The following is a 21,994-nucleotide window of genomic DNA, read 5'->3' as shown; positions in this document are numbered from 1 at the left end:
TATTCTTGGGAGAACATACAAAGGAAGAAAATTGGCTTTATTTCTCCTGTACTACCATAGGTTATATTGCTAATTACATATCACACTATGCCTGCTTTCTATGTTAAGCCATAGCGTCTGTAACCTTACAGAGACATACCACTTGACTTTTTTTTTTTTTTAGCATTTAAACAAAGATTTTAGATGGTCTTTTACAAAGCGTCTGATGGGAAAAAAATAACCAAAAGACCCACCAAACATTATTTGATATATTGCAAAACCTGCTCTTCCTAGATTTTAGCATTTTCAGTATTGCATTGTCATGGTGCAACATCTTTTTTTCTCCTGAAATCTTATCTTATTCATACAGGCCATCCAGAAATGTCTTATATCTTTATTTCTTAAGAAGCTCATGTTCATATTAATAATTTAGGCTTCTACTCTACTGATAAGACTCAAAACTGCATTATAACACGCGAAGGGAGCTATCAATACTCTTGCTGGTAGAATCAGAATAGTTGCTACCATTCCCATCTCTTCTTTCCCCAGGTTACCTTGCTGGACCAGAAGCCTTTTGCTATGTAATGGACAGTAACTTATAGTAAACACCTGTAAGATCCAAGTGTACTACATACATTTGCAGAGGCACATTCACCTTCTGTAAAGGCTGAAGGTGACGTACTGATCAGTGTATCAGAGGAGGCTTCGCCTGACCAGCAACTGACAGTGACATCTGTCAAAGTCATTCAACTGACGGTCATTTCTGGGAAATTACATTCATAAGAAAAAATGTGTAATTGTAAGATAAAGTGTTCAGTTAGGTTTGTGGTAAGAGGTCGTTTGTGGCTGCCAGCTCTCAAAAGATTTATAGTTTTCAGTTTGAGTTGTGTATTATCATAAAAGATAATTTTAAGAACACTTGCTTTGGCTTTTAGGGTTTGTCAAAGAACAGAAAAACTTAACTGATCAAGTACAATGTAGGATACATCTTCAGACTTGCTGCAAACCTAGTGTTGCCTTTGCTTTGGGCATTTAGCTTTGAAAAGCTCAAAACAAGCAAGATAAATCCTCGAAACAATGTAAATTAAGAAATTAGAATTTAATCTAGTAGAAATATAACACCAACAACACTCTGAAAACCAAAGCAAGTACTAAAGAAAATAAATCATCTGTTTGTAATTGGTGAGACACTCACTGAAACAAACTACCACTACAGATCTTCCAGTCAGATGTGGGCACTTTTGAATACATACTCTAGGCTACAAGACAAGGTAACAACTTCTTATATGCTGTTATGTTTGTCTGATCAGACTCAAATCTGGGAGCATAGGATTCATTTCACCTACCCCCCAGAGAAAGCTTCTCAGGAAGATAAAACATTAGTGCTATCGGTATTTTTAATCAGATGGCCTTGCTCTTATTGCTGAGAAAATACAAAGTACATGGTAAGCTAAGTGGTGCAGTCGGTACAGCAGAAGAAGGGGATGCCATCCCAAAGGACCTTGACAAGCTTGAGGAGTGGGCCCATGTGAACCTAATGAGGTTCAACAAGTCTAAGTGCAAGGTGCTGCACCTGACTTGGGGCAATCCCAGACATGTACAGACTGGGCTGCATCAACAGAGGGGTGGCCAGCAGGGTGAGGGAGGTGCTCTGCCCTTCTGAGGCCCCACCTGGAGTGCTGCGTCCAGGTCTAGGGCCCCCAGTACAAGAAAGAGATGATGTTAGAACAGGTCCAGAGGAGGGCAGTGAAGTTGATCAGAGGGCTAGAGGACCTCTCCTATGAAGAAAGGCTGAGAGATCTGGGGCTGTTCAGCCTGGAGAAGAGAAGGCTCCGGTGTGACCTCATTTAAGCTTCTCAATACTTAAAGGGGGCTTATAAAAACAGATGCAGAGCAACATTTTGCTTAGTCAGATATCAACAGGACAAGGGGGAATGGTTTTAAAATGCTTTTAAACTAAAAGAGGGGAGATTTAGATTAGAGGTTAGGGGAAAATTCTTCACTCCAATGGTGGTGAGGCACTGGCACAGGTTGCCCAGAGAAGCTGTGGATGCTCTAGTCTAGAGGTGTTCAAGACCACGTTGGACATGCCCTAGGCAACCTGATCTAGTGAGTGGCATCCCTGCCCGCTGTTGGGGGGTTGGGGTGTGGCAACTAGGTGATCTTTAAGGTCCCTTCCAACCCGAGCCACTGATTCTATGAAATTGATCTGTATGTGCTAATGGTTGAACTAGCAAATTAATTTGCTCAAGTGAGTAGTAAACAACAAGTGGGTAATAAGCTCCATCTCTGACATGCTTTACTTCTTGACTAGTATTTGTAGCACCTCTGAAACCCTACCTAACAAGAAGATTTTGAAGTTAATACCGAAACAGAACTTCATAGAAATAGAATATAATTAAAGAGAACCATCAAGAGTTTCTATTACCTTTATGGAATCATGCAATATAAAACAGCAATATATTTAAACATGTCAAGCTATAAATTATGAAAGGTTTCCTTTGAATTTCCTTTCTGATTATTTGGAAGATCAAAAGCACATATATTTTTTTTTGAAAGATTAGCAGGTTATGCTTTCTCTCTCACTGAAACACAGAAATGTAGTTTTCTTGTATTTCAGTATGAATTACTTCACCTGAAGTGATTTATTTTTAACCAGAAGAGTCTTCAGTTTTAAACAAGAGGGTTTTATGATTGCTTTCATTTATACCTTTGTAGTTGGACTTGCAAGCAACTTACTATTGTCACTTAAGACTAAGACAAACTATCCTCTTTGGTGATAAGACTTTCTTTGTCCTCCCTTCTACGTACACTAAGTCAGTATAGGAGGGCTATCTGAGAAAAGATACATGGCACATTGCATAACGTGAATTCACCAAGAGTTAGACTAGAAGGAGAGTCTAATAGCTAACTCCTCCCCAGCAGTTAAAAAGGGAAGGAAAGAAAGTGCTGTGAGTGTTTAACAACTCCAAGTAACAGCTCTGGCAAAAGTCCAGAATTTTTTAAGCTACAGCTCGACCAGTGTGTATTTTTTTTTTTTCTGATGGCAATAGTATCTGCAGTCTTAGCTGAAATTCATGAAGGCTTTTCCATTCATTGTAATATAGCCTGTATATAACAGTAATTAACAGCTGCCACATTTTTCAGACAAAATGCTTGAGTAATGTGGTTTTCCTAAAATTCATTTCACAACTAATTCCCTTGGCTGAGATTACTGTATATTGCATTGCATTCTGCCCACATGTTTAAAGCTGTGCTGTTACAGAGGAACACAGGTGTCAGAAAGACATAGCTGTTGATAAGCCTTTGCTAATTAAATACGTATTGCTAGAAGACTGGGTGCATTTTTTTTTTTTTGGTGGTGGTGGTGGGGAGAAGAGTTCTTGCTTGGTTTTTACAGTTGTATTTTACAGTAGTATTTACCCTAAAATACTGGGTCACAGAAAGTAACAACTAGGTTGTTTTGTTTTGCCTTTGTGCTGCATAGCTTATGAAACAGTCAAAGAAAGTTTTGTTTTTTTTCTTTTTTTTCCTTAAATCCAGTCCTCAGAGGACTGAAGGACTAACCACTCTGTGTCAAGCTGCTAAGCAGCAAAATCTTATGTATAATTTGCTGGAGAGGACAAACTGATGACCATTTGAGGAGACGCTGAAATGGAAGAGTGATTCCTTGCAGTAAACTCTCTCCCTCTTTACACTAGGTGACAGGTGTGGAGAAGACAAGGGAGAAAATGTTTTTAGCTACTCCAGATGCATAATTATTTCCTTGCTTTTGAATAAAAGGACTTCTTCCCCACGTATGAAGCGCAGGCTAGTGCATACAAAAGATGTATAGTTTGTAAGCATTACAGCATATGAGAAAACGAAGACTTGGATAAACAGATTTGGGTGCCAATGATTTTTCTTTCCCATGTCTGAAAGCAATAAGGAAAAACAGTACACAGAGACTAGGGGGTGCAGGCTGGTAGTTTGTGCTCAAGAAGGGAGGGAATACAGAGAAAGGAGGAGGCATTCATTCCTGCTAAAAGTAAGGAAACACTGTCAGATGAAGCTACCAAAAAAGACTTTTTAAGCAATCCCAAAGGAGCAAAGCAACTAGCACTCTACAGATGTTTCACTCCATAGTAGAAAGAAGTTTTTTTGTTTAATAACCATCATAACAGATGGATAGCATAGAGTCCAAATGGAACAAAATAGAAGAGACAATAAACAAACGTGATTAAGACTCTGAAGTCATCTGCATACAGTAGCACATGCTGGAACATTAACCATGCACCATTTAGCAGGACTTCACAGATGAAGACATTTCAGAGATCTTAAAGCATTCACAAGATGGAAGACCTAAAAACCCACCTTGAAAATCTTCTCCTTCTGCAAACGCAGAAGAATAGGAACCTGTTTCTCCTAACTAGGCATCTGACCACATTTTCCAAACTCTAGTTGGAAAAGAATGTAAAGTGTAATTTTTCACCGTATTGAGAAGAGAGATCATTTATCATTTGGAGACAAGGTAGAACAGCTAGTATGAAGTCATGCTATCAGTACAAGAGGTGGTAAATGCAATACAAGTGCACACTAAGAGCGTCATGAGAAAAAACACAATTGATGGAACATGAACTCCTCCCTGTCAGCTTCTGGTTTTCTAATTCTAAGAGTCTGGAATAGCAGAATTGAAAGCAAGAATGAATGTTTTTAAATTACTATCATAAGGTGATTTAATGTGTATAAATAGTTAATAAATTTTATTACATATATATATAAGCACATAATTGTAACAGCATTACGGAGCAAGCAGTTAGGAAAAAGCAACAAAGTACAGCACAGTTAGCTCATGTGTTAACAAACTTCAGTCTACTGGATATAGCCTCTAAAATACAAAAAAAAGATTTTGTAGGGGTCTGCTGTATACTGCCTAACCCAAAGATTAGAATGATTTATTGCTTAAGTGTCTATGATACATAGCGTAAAGGAATTATCAGGGCATTCAATTTAGGTTATATATATATTATTGTATAATCCTGGATAGTAAATCATAATTTCTACAAACTCTAGATAATTTTCTAATACAAACAGAATCAGGTCCAAAATATAATCTTTCCAGAAGACTGCAGATTAAACACTGAGCCAGAAACTAGTTACCTAGGGACTAGTAAGTATGGCCTGTTTATATCACAGATGAACAGAGGACATTTCCAAGCAACACCCACTTACTCATTCTCATATATCACACGCATAGTACATCAAAAGTACTAAACGTTCAATGATCTTGGTATAATGAACCAAAGTTAGCAGTAGGTTAGCAGTAGGCTAGCAGAACTACTCCCAGGAGGTATGAGTGTTGGTATGTGGGCCTAGGAACTTGGATCATATTCCAACTCATGAAATGACAAATAGCATTACAATTATGGGTATCTTCCAAAGTGAGAAGCAGCCCACATGATCAATAGGCTAGTCAACTTTCTGTAAAACTAAATAGTATTTTAAAAGTGAGCACTCTGACCTGCAAGTGCCCATCCCTTCAAGGGAAATTAATAGTTGGACCTAATCTATGAAGAACTATGAGCCATGTATAGGAGAGATAAACATTGTCAGCCGTGACAATTAAAGTTAAGCTGTGACAATCAGTAAACACAGGCGTGCCACATCCATCTCAGAATTACAATTAAACTGGTTATCTTAAGTATTTGCTCTTCATTTTACATTTTCCATGCAAGACTACAGTTGTATCTACTGCTAAAGCATGTTATGCTATGTAAATAAGCTGCAGTTAGAAAAACGCATTATATTCCAAGTTAAAGCATTTTTCTTAACAGCTGTAATTTCTTACAGCAAGTTAGCAATATCACTAAAATAAATAAAATAGCAATGTGAATAATGTACACACCACACAGAAGTCGTCGCTCCTGGTCACTATTGCGATACTAGTTTTTCTTTCTGTCTAGGTTTGTCAGTTGTCTGTCTACTTTTGCTCAACTGGGTTATAACAAAAAGCTTCAAGGCAGCAGAGACCTTTTAAAAACACTAAGTATGTACGTTCAACCCCACTGTTCAGGATTGTTGTTCAACTACACGCAAGTTTTCTCAATCACAGGGCTTTGTATAATATAAGCAAATATTTAGCGTAATCAAATTCATGAAAATATTTTTCTGAAGTTTACTTGAGATAACTGGAGTAAAGTTAAGAACTGAAACATGATTTTCATATAAATAATGATAAAAATAAATGATTTTCAGTGAAGTAGACCAATGAAATGAAAGTACTGCTTTACTTGACTACTAATTATTTAGTCACATTTCTTCTCTTATCCCTGCCTTAACCCTTGAGATAAAATATTTAAGTATATTTAAAAAGGAAATTAAATTAATTACATATTAAGATATTAAATCTTTCAGAGTCACAATATACTCTTCTTTTTTAGTCCCCATTTCCATAAGAAAAAGTGGCAAAAAGGAAATGTTTGCAAAGAGTCTGAGAACAAAGCTCAGAGATCTGGCCCATATAAAAACATAAGTCAAATAATATATTTGGCTTATACACTAAAAAAGCTAAATAAACATACAACTGGAAAAACAGTGACATTCTGTAGAAATGGAGTGTCCATTAAACAAGTCTGGATGACTTCTAGAATTGATGCAAGGTCCCAGGTATAAACTCTCATCCTAATCATACTTCACCATGACTTGCCTACTGTACCTCATGCACTTTCAGCAGTATATGGGGAAAGAGACCAGCAGAGCTGTGTAAGAGAAGCTCTTTGCTGTAGTAATGTCAAGGTGGGCTTTTCCTTACAAATCAAAATAAATTTGTACTGTTAAGTGATGGACAAAAGCCACCCTCTCTCCATTAACCCACCATTTGCTAGTTCTACAACATAATCTTTTTTTTTTTCCCCTGTTGTTGATTTTTGCACTCTCAGGATCCTGCTCTGCTACCAGACTCTTCATCAGTAGGTATAAGAAATTAATCTACAAACTGGATACCTAAATAAATTTGCTTGACCATTCTCACCTACTATTGATCTAGGATATATGTATATATATGTATTAATACAGCTCTTAAAATAGTGATACTTTGGGAGAAAAAAAAAAAAGACTATTACGAGTACTAACATGGAACCCAAGGCAAGGAAGAGATTTAAATATCCCTTAAAATCTCATTGCCAAGAGTCTTGAAAGACCATCTTACAGTGTTTAGCATACTTTAAGTAAAAAGTGTTAAAATGTTGCTCAGATCATACTCAAGACTGGGTAGGAGACTGCATTAAAATCCCTGTTTGTGTTCAGATTTTTAGCATATTTTTGGATTATTTTCCTTGCTCCTTGATCCAGCAGCTGCAGATTGTTTGGCAAAATCCTTTCTTGCATCTACGAGATACCTGAAGTTAACCAAATTTGTTCCTTTTCTCAGGTAAGATGTGCCAGCTATTCGTATATACTGCATTAAGATGAGCTGAGATTTTAAGAAATATGGAAAAAACACTAAGGCATATCCCAAGTTGCACAGATCATTAAAACTATGAAGATAAATGCTATCTGTGAAATCACTGTTTCACTTCTATCACTGAAATCACTGTAGGCTGCTGCTTTAGGTAGCAAATGAATTATTAATTAGGAACAAATTACTAGGCAAGTATATCATTCACTTCTGAGAGCTTAACTGTGAAAGTGAATTTTTCCATTCAGATTCTAGGAGGCCAAACAGTCCCTGGAAGTACTACTTTTAAAGGAATTTTTAAAACAATTAGTGTTGAGAGAAGGCTCACATAAAGCTGCAGGGGCACAGCACAGGCACATTCAAAAGGTTTTGAAGTGGCCATACTATATATACACAAAAAGGCTAAACATTTCTTGTTTCTGGGTCACAGGCGATCAAGACCTCTGACCTTCAAGCTATAGATCTCTTATGCAGGCAAATTACTTACACTGCAATACTTCATAAACAACAGAAGCCCTAAGTGTCCCACCAGGCACTACAAATAGAGTAGGGTTACATTTGGGATAGATTTGATTTGGATGGAAATGAGCCTCCCTGGGAAGTCTGCTTAAGCCTTTTAAATAATGCCTGTGCAATGGCGTGATGATTTAGTTTTTGAATTGTAATGGTGATGCTGCTTTGTTTTAGGAATGTAGCTGGTCTGAGTTACCATAAATATTTAATTCGAGTTTATTTGTTAGAAATATTACATAGCAGATGAAAAGGAAGCCATCAGCTCTCCATCCCTAATTTAGTAGAGTGATTTTTGATTTAGCTGAATTCAGTATTTCAATTTGTATGCGGTCATTAATAAATACTTAAAATCTAATGTAGAATCAGAAAAAAAAATGCAGGTTAGAATAGCAGCTTGTCTAGGTGTCTAATTTATATTGCTACTGAGTTCAGAAGCATGTTAGTTTTATGCATACAATAACCTAAAATTAGGTAACTTGCATTTTAGCGGGTAAAAAGAAGCTCACACTTTCACCAGTAGAAAGGAATAGTTACTATTTCACTTTTTTCCATCTAATGATATGCATATATAACCTTGCCATATTTCAGTAGATGATAAAGTGAGAAATGAGATAGTTCTTGCTGGAATCATTCCCTCTTAAATTCCATTAAATCTCATTTATTTTTCCTTCAGTTCAGTGCCTTTGCAAACCATACTTAAATCATCAACAATTAATAGGTATGTCCATATCCAGTACTCATTATTGGGAATGGGGAACTCGTTGGGAGTCCAGAGACTAAAATCATCCTCCCCTCAACCCCAAGGTTTAGGCAACAGAAATCATGTTTACTCCTTGGGTAGGTAATGCAAAAGTTAAATGCTTATTTTTTTTAATAATTTGCACAAAGCTTAATGCTGATATTTTCAAAATAATTTCCTATTTTAATGAACGTTTCCTAAACATCTGGTAGTGCTATTATGACATTAAAAACTTTTTCCTGTCCTTAATTTAAGAATGTTTTTTCTTCTATGTCAGATGCTGAAAATTATGTTAAAAAAGAAATAATAGTCTAGCCATGTGTAAAAGGAAAAAAGGAGGGCTTATCAAAGAGACAGAGGTAATGGAATTCTTGCAACAGAATGATAAATCTTATTTTTAAGTATTTCTAAATCACCACAAAAAAATAATTCGGTATTTTTTACAGTTATTTTCAATGTAGCAACTGTTTCTTGAGTGCCTGGTACTACTTGGTCCCTATTCTACTATCTAGTTCAAACATCAAAATGTCGTTCTATAATTTTTTGCTTATCTTCCCTTAAGAAAAGGGAAAATTAAAGGAAATCCACATGGCTGATCAATTTGTGACTTTCAATTCTTTCTATATTTCTGACTAAACATAATAGGAGTCTACTAAGTCAGATAAGCTTTATAAAGTTTTAACTTTTTTGAACACTAATTTAACTGTGGTATTCAAAACAACACTAAGAAATCTAATAGCCTAAGAACTTAAGTGATACCTGGTTTCTGAGTATGTCTTTTCATTGTATGCACAAAACAATAAGGTCAACAGCATTATGCTAGAAAAGAAAGTTAAATAGATGTAACAAAATTAGATGTTGTAATAAGAGGTATCCCAGTCGCAAAGAACATCCCTTTAGGTAAACCTAGGCTATATAACAATTTACAAAACCTATTTCACAGGTTATACCTAGAACGTACATAGTCTTAAGATCCTATTTTATGTCAAGTGAATGTCACTGAAGAATTCTGTTAATAAGATCTCTGAAACAGTCCATTCTGGTATAAATATTTCTGAGCATGTAACATCTTGAAGAGTAAGTAAGTACTTCCCACACCCAAAACCAAGTTCTCTTTGCTTCATTGACCTCTAAGGAAAAATTGAATAAATGAAAACCGTACAGCAAACAGAAGAGATAACAGGAGGAAGACATGTTTGCATCCAAAAGCTGTTGCAAATATGAAAAGAAGAGGCCAGTCTTTGCTCTCAGAAATAAGACAAGATGGAATAGTCTTACATTGCAGAAAGGAAGATTCAGACTAAACTTTTTCTTAAAACAAAACAAAAAAACAAACCTCAGCATCAGAACATTACTTTGAAAAGTTGTGAAGTCTTTGACACTGGATGATTTTAGAACACTGTTAGACAAACTTTGGTTAGGAATGTTACAGGTACAGTTAGCAGTGTCATAGGGTAGTTAGTCTGAGTGCTCAGGACTATATTAACTGACCTCAAACTTCTTACATATTGCCTAAAATAACTATAATCAGGGGGACTTTTCATAGATAACATGAAGAAGGTTTAACTAAGAATGAATAATTTATTCCACAGTATGCAGAACATAGCATTACTCTATTTATTTATTTTTTTTTAATCATTACTATAGGCTATTCTGTTTCATTTCCCCTAAGTTATGTAGTCCATATATGAAGCATTTAAACATTTTACAAGATTTCAGTTTTAAAATACAGTTCCTAAGCCATTTATTTCAGCCATTTACTAGCCATGTTACATTTTAGATCCCTTATGCAGTTCAGGCTTTCTGAATTTCTCTGTTTTGCCTTTCCATTAAATACTGAAAAAAGCATAGGCTTATCTAGGCGACTTCAGGAATAAGGTTGGACAAGCCCTGCATGACAAAGAGATTACCTTTTTCTTATTGATTGTCTTAGAGTCACCTAACAGACCACATAAAAACCCATGAAGAGAGTTTACACAAAATGATTTTTTTTTTTTAAATAGTAATGTCTCTTCCTGCAGTGATTATAGAAGTTCAGTACTGTGACAGTCTCTCTGTCCACGTAGAGCTGCTAGAGGCTTATGATAAATGATATTTTTGTTTGAGGACAGGATAGGTATTGGGACCTTTTGAGTGCTAAGTAATTAATTTTTTAGGTGGTAAAAAAAACATTGTATTTCAAGTGCATTGTCACACGTTTACTTGTTACTGCAATAGTGAATGAGCCACAAAAACCTTCACACTGACAAATTTTGTATTTTTCTAGCATGTAAGAATTCTGATACCTCTAAACTCTACATAACTTGTGTTATTACCTTATTAACTAAAAATTACTGAAAATTTGATATTTTAATAAGGGACTTAAACACATATGTTTTCCATGATGTACATGATGATAGAGATGGCACAAATACATACCAACAGAGTATCAGCAAAATGGAATCTGAATCTTTGGTCTTTTGCTTCTAGATTAATATCACCTGAAGTACTTTAACAACAGCAACAACAACATGAGCATCTGCAAGGACAACACGGAATTAAAGTGACAAGACTATTAGCTTAAGAGGCATTCTTTTTATCTGATTCAGTATCAGCATATTCAAAAATGAACTGAGGTAAGGATGTCTCTTCAACCAAAAATAATTCAGATTATCAGTTAGGGAATACTAGATTCCCTTTCCAGCTCCCAAATGTCCCACACATTCACTGCATGTATTTCCATCAAAAGTCTGTAGTATTGTTAAGTAACTAGAGTTGGGTTTTTTAGTTCATAATGCTTGTTTAATGAAGTAACAACATTTTAAAATTCAGAAACAACCTCTCTTTGTTTTATTTAACACCACGTCCTTCCTTACTGAAAATGCAAGTACATTCAGACCAACTGTTTCAGCATCATTCCTGAGAAGTGTGATAACATGTGTAAATCAATGAGAAGGGGGGATGTTAGATATTTCCAGCTGCTCTTTTTTTTTTTTTTTTTAAAGAACAAACAAGCAAAAAAAACACACACACAAAAAAACAGACATGGAAAATTAAGAATCAAGGTAGAAAATTCTAAATGAAACATTTTAGAGAAATATCTTCCTAGACGTTCTAGTCCCCTTTCTATTTCATCTTTTTTTCTGCTTAGTCTTTTTGGTCAAAATTTTATCTGCACACGATCATCCCACACTGTGAGGCTGCATAGGAGTTAATAGAAATAGCACTAAGCCTGAAAAAATAAGAAATTACATTTTGTTTTTCGTGATCTCTTCCACTGAACTTTTCAGGAATTAAAAATAATTATCTGTTTAGGCATGATGGTATTTGTTAATTAGATGTTAACCTGCCATATCTGCAAATACGAGGAAAAAAAATAAAATAAAAAATAAGCTTACTGCTTTTTATGCATTTGTTACCTATGTCCGAACTTTAATTGCTCACCATGAAGGATAAAGAGTCAAATTACAGATTACAAAATAGCACATTTTACACATCTAAAGTTGCCTTTTCATGGTATGCTTTGTATTAATTTGCCCAAATCCACTGAGCAGGGCACAGTAGAGTAGTTTCTTAGACTTTCATGTCCTAAAGTGTTAATAAGAGTAAAAAACCTGACAACAGTGTAAAACAGGTACAAACACTAAAATCTGAAGTAAGAAAAACACCTTTCTAATGACCATATTTTCAGTCTGAGAAGAAAGAATAGCATTTTTTCACAGGAAGATCTCATTTCATTTGATTTTTTCTCTTAAGTTACTCCATGTTTTCCTCCAGTTACCAATTATCAACTGAGGTTTAATTTCTTTCATTTGACCATCTAATTTCAATTCCCACCCTACCTTTTTTTTTTAAATGACCTGGGCCACTCAAATTGCACTATAATACATTTGATACATCTGTTGAAAATTCTTTTAAAGGAAACTGTATCAGAGTACTATGATTGCCTGTGTGTTGACCCAATCAGTGAATCCCAAAGGATTAACATGCCTTCACACAGCTCCTGAAATGGCTCTGTTTCTCATTCTGTTTACCTACTAATTCCAGAAATACATTCGCTAATTAAAAAGATATTGGAAGGAAGGGTAAAAATTGCTTTGGAAGTCCCTAGATAGCACCTACTATAAACAGTTTTCCATTTGTAAATTATATTACTGTAAGAAAAAAAAAAAAGTCACCAGTAGTAAGTTGTGCAGTGTTAGACATAATAAGAAGACATTCACCAAAGTGAAGAGTTTTCAGAAACAGCTGTCTAGCTAGAACATAATTATACAGAGCAAGGTAATAAGCTTGATTGATTTCACTAGTGTAGGGAAAGAAAATGTAGGCCAATCTGAAACATAACACATTTGTCTTAACATGAGATGTACTGATTTTGCTTGCAAACTTATGACATAATTTATATATTTACTCCTGTTGATCTAGTTTCACATCACAAAAACATTAATCCAGAAATGTTTCGTTATATTTTTTCCACATAAGCATATTTCTTGTTCATGATCTTACATTACTTTTTCTTCCATTCTTTCTATTTTATGCTATTTCCCTACTCCCCACCTAAAGAAGTAAACAAAGCACTTAGATGAGAACACAAATATTTATTAAACTACTCACGTCACCAGACATATTTCTACTGAAATAAGACCTTTGCCTATGAGTATAATAATATCAGGTCCTCAATGTTCACGCAGGCATGTACTCCCTTAACAACATATGGACTAATTCCTTTTAACCTTTTCTAAACTCCTTTCCCACATGTTACACTGCAGAAATCTTATTGTCAGGAGAAACATAATCAACATTTGTTTATCACATTAAATAATATTACCCTTATAGTTAAGTGTCTCAGTCATTTTGGGGACAAATCTAAAACAGATTAAGTACAATTTGATCTAATGACTGCAGGAATAACAAGTTCCTTTAGGGAAAAAATAAAATAAACTTTTTTTCCAAGGTTAACTCCATACATTCAGGCTTCATTTTAATTTAAAAGTGACACAAATATAAACCATTTTTTGCCCTGTAATTACTCTTACAGAACATTGAGAATGTTCACGTTAAATTTCACTCTTTTCCTAAAGTAAAGAAATATAAAAACCACTAAAATAATGACAACAGCAAAAAAAAAAAAAAAAAAAAAAAAAACCACTATATAAATCTCATTCCTCTGTAATTACTACAATATGAATACCAATACTGAGATATATTTAGGGTAAAACAGGTATTAAGATTTACAAGTGCTTCTTTATTTCACTTCCATTCATTCCCTAAGGCTTCTAGATTATGTGGCTATGGCTTTGCAATGACATAAAATCAAATTTTTAGGTAAAAATACTGACAGAAGACCCTAGTAAACCAGCCCCCAGGAAGTACAAATCCACCTATGCAACTACTCTGTTAGAAGCAAAACAACATCACCTTTTATACAGAAAACTAACACTTTAACTTTAAATGGATATTATTCAACACTTACACATAATAAATAAATAATAATAAAAAAACCTACCTAAACTTTTGTAGAAGCAGTTGTTGCATATTTGAGACATCAGCTGATGGATATGAATGCCAACTGGAAAACTCAGCAAAATACTGTCTGCAGGAGCATGCTGATTGTTCCACAGCTGGGCAGCAGTACTTCATCAGCGCACAGGAATTAAAAGTAAGTGACAGCACCTGAATCTTCCTCTCCCTGCTTCTCAGGATAAGCTTTGAAAGGAGATCAGATTAGGAATGGCTGGTTTGTGGAGTCCTAATGGGGTTGAATAAAGTTAATGACTGTTGAAACAGGAGGTTGGCTAATAGTGGTGGTTAAAGCTATCTTCTTCAAAAGAATAAAGATATTCTCATGAATTTAGAGCAGTATAAGTACTTTTTACATTGGTTGGTGAAACTAGGAATTTTATAATAGAAATATCTGTATAAAAACAGTGAGGGAAAACAGGGTAAAGGTATTACTCTTTTTGATTTGATTTGTTTTATATCTTCTACTTTTTTTTTTTTTTTTTTAATCAAAGATGCTGATTAACTCATTTCACTTATTTCAAGATGTTTCTGTGGTTTCTCTGTGTCTTTTTTCTTTTTTCAAATTGCAGAAGTGGCTTTGTAAGGGAAAAAAAAAAAAAAAAAAAGCATTGTGTTATTTGCAGCCTTCATCTCACCTGAAACTGAACAAAGCATGCTCTTTGCTCAGGTGAACTAATTCTTAATTGCCAATTTCATTTTTAATAGCAGTTTCAACATATTGCACTTACCTACAAAAATAAGTACAAATCACAATTTTTGTAATGTGTGCTGCTCATGCTATATAATAGAACTTCTATTGAATGCTTTTAATTTCATAATGATGGCCAGTGTATCCTCCAGCAAGCCACACACTGTTACTGCACTGAGATTTGCTCCAAACACATTTCTACGTATATATAAGTTTATTATTTTTCTAGTTGTATTTGCTTTACTAGGTACGTACTTTGGCTCAGAATTGCACTCACAGTTAGGAGCTTTGCTGGACCGGAGCCCGGCTATTGCTGAGTATGGTTGTCCAACAATGGCACTTTAATGTTCCCAGTTGAAAGCTGTATATTTTCACATACTTGACTGTCATCTTTTCTAGGCTAAATAAAAGTAATGGACTTTGCAGTGCTTCCTTACCGCATTATCCTTCCACTTGCGGTATATAGGCCACTGAGTAATAGTATGTGGTAAATCAAGGAACTGAACCTAATTTTAATAATTAGAAAAATATTAGAGGCCGGGGGAATTTTTAATTCTTCTTTTCACTTCATTAGCTAAATCACTTAACTAGGAAGAGGAAAGCCACAGTGAAATCGATTTAGTTTGATTTTTTGTGTGTGCCGTTTTGTGTTTTTTTCACATTAGAAATACCTTGAAAATGAAAAAAGGAAACCTAACACGCAATGTAAAAGCAAACAAGGACAAAGAGAACTTTCTTGGAGGCAAGTAGACAAGGAGTAAAGAGATCCACTTGTATGTTGGCTGACTGCTAGTTTGAGGTCATATGTAGGAAGTAAATGATCAGCCATGGCTTCTTTCATTTGGATTGTTATACATGTTCATATACTCTATCAGACTGATAGCCTGATAAGTGAAGACTGACAGAAGTTTGGCAGACTGTAGTAATGTCAGTTTGTCAGACTGACATAACTAGAGACATTCAGATAGACAAGGTATATCATGAGAAAAGTTTAAGACCGTGTTTTCAACCTGTAAACTTGTTTTGATCAAGTTCCATGCCCATTAGCTAGAACTAAATTATTTTACCTTTTTTGGGGGGGTAGTGATGGGGTGAAGGGATGGGGGAGGAGGAAAAGATCCCAAAGGGAGAGATTGTAATAATATTTCCTAATAACAGATATTTCTTTCTTCTAATCATATATAGTTACTGTGATTTCAATTTTTCTTCATCTTATACACCACAGGGTGTATAAGCATGGCTGGATATATTTGTCTTATTAGAAAAACAGTGCAAGCTTTTCTTGAGTGTACATTTTAAAGACAGAAGAAATAATTTGGTTATCAGTTAGATCACTTAAGAGAGGGTTACAGAACTGTATTTCATCAGTCTTGCGATAAGCCCTGTAGCTCTTATTTAAATGAAGCATATCTTTCAGAAGGCATTGAAATTTAATTTCAAAACATCAGAAGATAAAGAATGCATTTTCCCGTTGTTCCAGTTATTAAACAGTTATTCTGATATTTTCAAAGCATGGATCTGACTAACTTTCAGTCACTGTTCTTGTATCTTCCTCTATTAAAAAACCTTTTCAACTGAAGTATTTTGTCTCCTTAAAAAGTTATAAATTGAAGTCTGTTTACTTTCTGATGTATTTGATAAGCCTTATCTTCCATATTTTTCCTTTTTCTTTTGATGGTAAAGAAGCTCAGAAAAGATGTTTACTGCTGGAAAGAAAACCCAAACCACCACCACCACCAAAAAAACAATCCTCACAGTCATCTCTGGTTAAGTATTTGCAGAAAATAAATTCTACGGGCAAAAAGTCCTCTTAAATTTATCCTGTAAGCCTGTAGCTCTTTCAGAAGGGATTGTTGAATTTAGTTTGAATGGTACTTTAGAGCTTTTGCTGAACGAGAAAAAGAGAATGGAGAAAATTCAATTTGCCAGTGATCGCTGACACATTACTTTTAATGAGCTTCCTTTAGAGGCACTTGTATCTGCAGGTATGCAGATGTGGTATGTGTACATGTGCACAAATAAAGAGGCTGTGAGTCTGTCCTGCACAAAAATCTTTTTATCTTCATAAAGATAAAAAAATCTTTTTATCTTCATAAATGCTTTGGGCCCATACAAGAGTCTTATTTGCAACACTTTAGAGAGTATTCACACTTCTTTTTATATAATAAAGGTGTAAAACAAGGCCTGAGTTGAGATAGTGACTTTCTGGCATTCAAATCAAAAACAATAAAATCAAAAAACACATAACCAGCTACAGTCCAGGAGAATGACTATGACCATGAAGAAACCTTTGTATTGGAAATGTCCAAAGTAGAAGGTGACTGATTGCAGAGAATATGATAGAAAGGGTCACAGTAATCATATGAATGACAGATTTTTTCTTTCCTAGTCTCCCTATGAAATACAATTTTGATATGCCATGGGGCTGTGAAACAGTTAAATATTCATGTTAATAATAAGAGAGTAAAAGCCCTTATTTCTCAGTCATGTCTTAGAAAGAGAGAAATAATAAATAGAAATGTAATATAAAACATTGTGTGCAAGAGAAATTAATTCCATTATTAAAAGAATTAATTTGTGACTGTAGGTTTTGATCAATGAAAAACACATTTGGTAATGCTGATGAGAAATAATTTTTTATTACATATTAACACCACATTTTTATTAGGAGTACTTGCTCTTGTTAAAATAAAAGTGAAAAATGAGCTTAGAATCCCCTATGCTTACTTTAGTGTGCCTTGGGCACTTTTTGAACTTTCCTAATGCATTCAAAAGTTTTATAATATTATGCACACCATTAACTAAGCACATTTATAACAATATTATTAAGAATTATGGACTCAGGAGCTAAGTGTATTTTTTAGTGTTGCCAAAAATGCAGGCAACATTAATCATCATTCCTTCTTTTAGTTTCCCTATGGAAGGCAACAAAAAAAAAATCTGCTGAGGACTCACAGGAGCCATCTGGGCAAATTCCCATCTTTTTCTCTTCTCAGGAGGAAATCTTATCTTATTGTGAAGATGGGTGTTGACTAGAAGCCCTCTCAAGCCGTATGTATCATAAAATCAATTTTAATCATGTGATCATATATTGTAGAGGATACAAGAAGTTTTTTGTAAAAATGAGCCAGTCTTTGCCTAGAAGACTTAATTCAAGAGTTGAGGTGGATATCTTTCTTTGTTCTATTGCAAATAATTGTACATTTGACTTCCAAATACAATTCTATTTATCCCAAACTACTTTTTGAATTTGTAATTGAAGCAGGTGAATAGCTTGGACATTAAAAAACATTTTGGCATGGAATGATGATCTTTGGGTTATTTTATAACTCAGGGTCAGGAGAATTCATCGATGACAGAAAAGCCTGCAGGGATCCTCTCATCCTAGACAATGCTTTACCTGTCAAAGGTAAAAGGCCAAAAAGTACTTTGGGATTTTTTCTGAATCTTTTCTGTGGACATTCTTCCATTTTGAGGAAGAAACTAAGGAAGTTGTAATAATAAGTCCCACACTAGTGTCTTTAGAGTAGGTTTTAAGACTGTAAATTAGTGATTTAGCTTAGGAAATTCCCATTCCCATTTTGCTTCCAGCATTTCATTCTCTCTTGCTCTTTTCACCTCCTCCCTCAGCTCAGGTTGATACACTTGTTTGGAGAGTCATAATGTAAACTGGATCACAGAAAAAAGTTCTTAACAACAAAAAAGGAAGTTAACTAAAGAAATATTAATATACTTGATGTGTGTTTTAAGTGATTCTACACTCAGTTTGAAAACAAAACAAACAACAACAAAAAACAAACAAACAAACAGACAAACAAAAAAACACTTGAAGCATGCAAATTTCCTGTAATGAACAGAACTTTTTAAAAGGCCGCCTATAGAGCTGGAACTGTAATGGCACAATATTATTCTTCTCCAAGTTTCTTATAGGGCATATAAAAGGAACTATTCAGTATTTATGTCGGAAGTATTTAGAGTCATATACTACACAAGTACTTGTGTAAACCCTGGATTACATTTTTTCTACACGAACAGGTAGAAAACAGATAGAAGCATGATTCAACATCTGCTGTTGGATGACTTACAAAGCTAGAAAAGCAATGGCAGAGAAAACAATAGGAACCAAACATGCAGTTAAAGTCCTCCTCAGTCTTGTTCACTGGCTAGCTTTACAGGGCATGAAGATCCTCAGAAGAGAGTATTACAGTATATGAAGGAAAACACAGGTTTTTAATTTTTCTTATTCTATTGTCTCACAGTTCTCAATACTGTTGCAGATTTATTTTAGGTCTTCCATGGTATGGTGATGTTTATTCATAATTCCCTGACTAAATGCAGAGCTCAACCACTTTCTTTTGGGACTGCATGGCTCAGAAGGTCGTGGGTGTTTTGTGCTTCACTAAATCTTAAATTGCTAATGTCAGTGAGGATGAAGGGAATAACTGCTGCTGGTATGCCTTCCTTGTATATGTTTTCAGACAGGATCCCTCTATACATTCCATAAATGCTTTCAAAATCGGTTCCCATTAAACAAACCAGCATGTGCTTAGGGATTTCAGTAGCCGGCAAAAAGTAATTTTCTTCCAATCAAGTCAGTTTTAAAAGGGTATGTGTTTCCTCTATTATAAACATGCTGTTATGCTTTGGAAGACAAAGCCCTAGTTCTCCTCTCCCCACTGCTCCCTCCTGAGTATACCCCCTGCTCTGGAATGCAAGACTTTTTATTCATGTCGTCTTTCATTCCAGAGTTTTCAAAGTCATGCCATATTGCTGGGAACAGTGAAATCAGGCAGCGTATCACAACTTTCACTTAACAACCAGAACTCAAAGGAGATGAAGATGCAGACTGCAGAATTGTGTTTCTTGGGACAGGGGACTGCTACAAAACAAAGCCTTTCTCCCCTCTTGCTGCATTAAGCTCATATTGTAAAATAAAAGAGAATATATGAGATAATGAGTAGAATTATTAACAGAATAAAAGTAACTGTTACTTTATACTATCTAAACAGCTAAGTTTTATTTTGGTGTACATACAGTTATAGTAATGTAATAAGTTTAATTTATGTGGATATGCTGCAGAATTGCCATTCTCAAAAGTAAAGTACCTAAGTTAAAAAAAAAAAAAAAAAAAAGAAAAAAAGAAGAAGAGGGAAGAAAAGAAAATAAAAGACTGATTGTATTTCCTTTCCATATCTATTGAGGTTGTGTTTTATTATTCTTTGACCTAATACAAAATATTTATGCAAAGTATTTATGTATTGTGACTATCACTTCTCTTTGAAGAGATGAAAAAGCAACATTGTGAAACCTACACTTCAGATTGTATCCTGAAGAATATTCTTCCACATTCTGCTTGTCTCCTGAAACTTGCTACAGGTTACTTATGCCTAACAATTTACATTGCACTTGACAGCACGTGTCTCAGTTTTTCAGCAATTTTTGGTTTTATGCTCTCTAATACTTAATGCTCTGTAAATATATATCTAGAAAAAGTTGCAGGCTTTATTATATACTTACAATGAGAAATTGTATGTAGTGTTTGTCAAGTTTATTGGTGTTCGGTGGGAAAACAAGCAAAGGACTATAAATTAGAAACCTCCTAAGATCAGCAAAGTTTACCATTTTATATTCTATATTCTATTTCAACCTTTGCTTTCTTTTGTATTGAAGTAGGATATGACTTGTTATTGCTCATGGAATACAATCTAGAGATGAAGGTACCTAACAACTTTCTTACCCTTTGCCTGTTGTTTCATAGGAGGAAGCAAAGAGGAAGATGGACTTAAGCAAAGAGACTTCAGCAGTTGCATTGTGACGTTAGTTGCAAGTACAATTTTTAAATTATTACAGCCACAGAGATTGAAGGAAGATTTTTTATTTTTTTTTCTCGTGAACTGTTTTTTATTCTTCATAGACTTGTGATTTGGATGAGAGCCATGATGCTCCCTGAACACATATCTAATTTGGACTATAGTGTATGCCATACTATGTCCCAGCAGGAAGATATAAATGCTGCCATAAAGACTAAGAGAAAGAGTGTTGAATAGAGGATATGAAGTAACAGTGTTTATTTATGTTCCAGATCACAGTAGCTCCAATACTCTTCCTTTCACATTTAGTAGCTTTAATGATACCTCTTACTAATATTAGCATGGTGTACTCCTAGCAGCTGGTGCCAATGCATTATTCGAGAATTTGAGGACAAACTACAGAGTATAATGCATTTAGGAATTAAGCTTTATTGCCCATTAAATGACTATTAAGCAGCACTAGAAATGTGAAGATTTTTCATTTATGCGTGCTTTACTTGAGGTTAAATTTCACTTTAAAAATAATTTTTTTATTTGTTTGTTTGTTTCAGGTAGAATGTACATGTTATAAACCTATACTTCATTCTGATTAGACATGGTGTCAGAAAGATTTTCATACCTATTCTATTTTCATCATAATATAGTACATTTTTTGCAGAATAATTTTAAAAATTATATTTATTTATATCTTTGAAGCTGATAATTTTGATTTATCAGGTAATTTTTATTTTGCTTAGAGCAAAAAGCTAAGCATTATTCAGTGACAAAACCTTAGGAAAAGACATGTATTGACACCTATGACTAAAATTCACATATGTAAGAGCTTATTTTAGTAAAAAGGTCTCCTTTTTTGTTCTACATATTCCCTACAGAATTCCTCGCAGAATTGTTGGAATTGCTGTAGTTATGAAATAATACCACTTAGCTGCTCTTTCTACCAAAGAGTTTCAGTCAGGAAGGATTCTTTACATCCTGTTCTAAACCACTTTGCTGCAATTAAGTTTAAGTGTCACTGGGGCCCCCTGGGGATAAAAGTAGCTATTCAAGTGCAAGGTCATTAGGAAAACTTGGGATTTCCAAGTTAGTTGTTATGCCTCCGGTTATGAAAGGTATCTTTAAAATTCTGTTTCAAGAGCCATGACATCTGAGGTGCAGCAGGCAAGAAAAAAATTGGCCATGTTACCATTGAGTTAACAATACAACATGATCTTGATTCCAGACATAAAAGCAATATAATAAGAGTACAAGATATCTTGATTTTTTTTTCTTAATTTACATTCATAAATTTATAACTTAATTCATTTGGGAATTCTGAAAAGTCATGATTC

Source organism: Cygnus olor, chromosome 4 (genome assembly GCF_009769625.2).
Source record: "Cygnus olor isolate bCygOlo1 chromosome 4, bCygOlo1.pri.v2, whole genome shotgun sequence".
In the NCBI taxonomy this organism is placed as follows: Eukaryota; Metazoa; Chordata; class Aves; order Anseriformes; family Anatidae; genus Cygnus; species Cygnus olor.
This window is presented reverse-complemented; position numbering follows the sequence as displayed.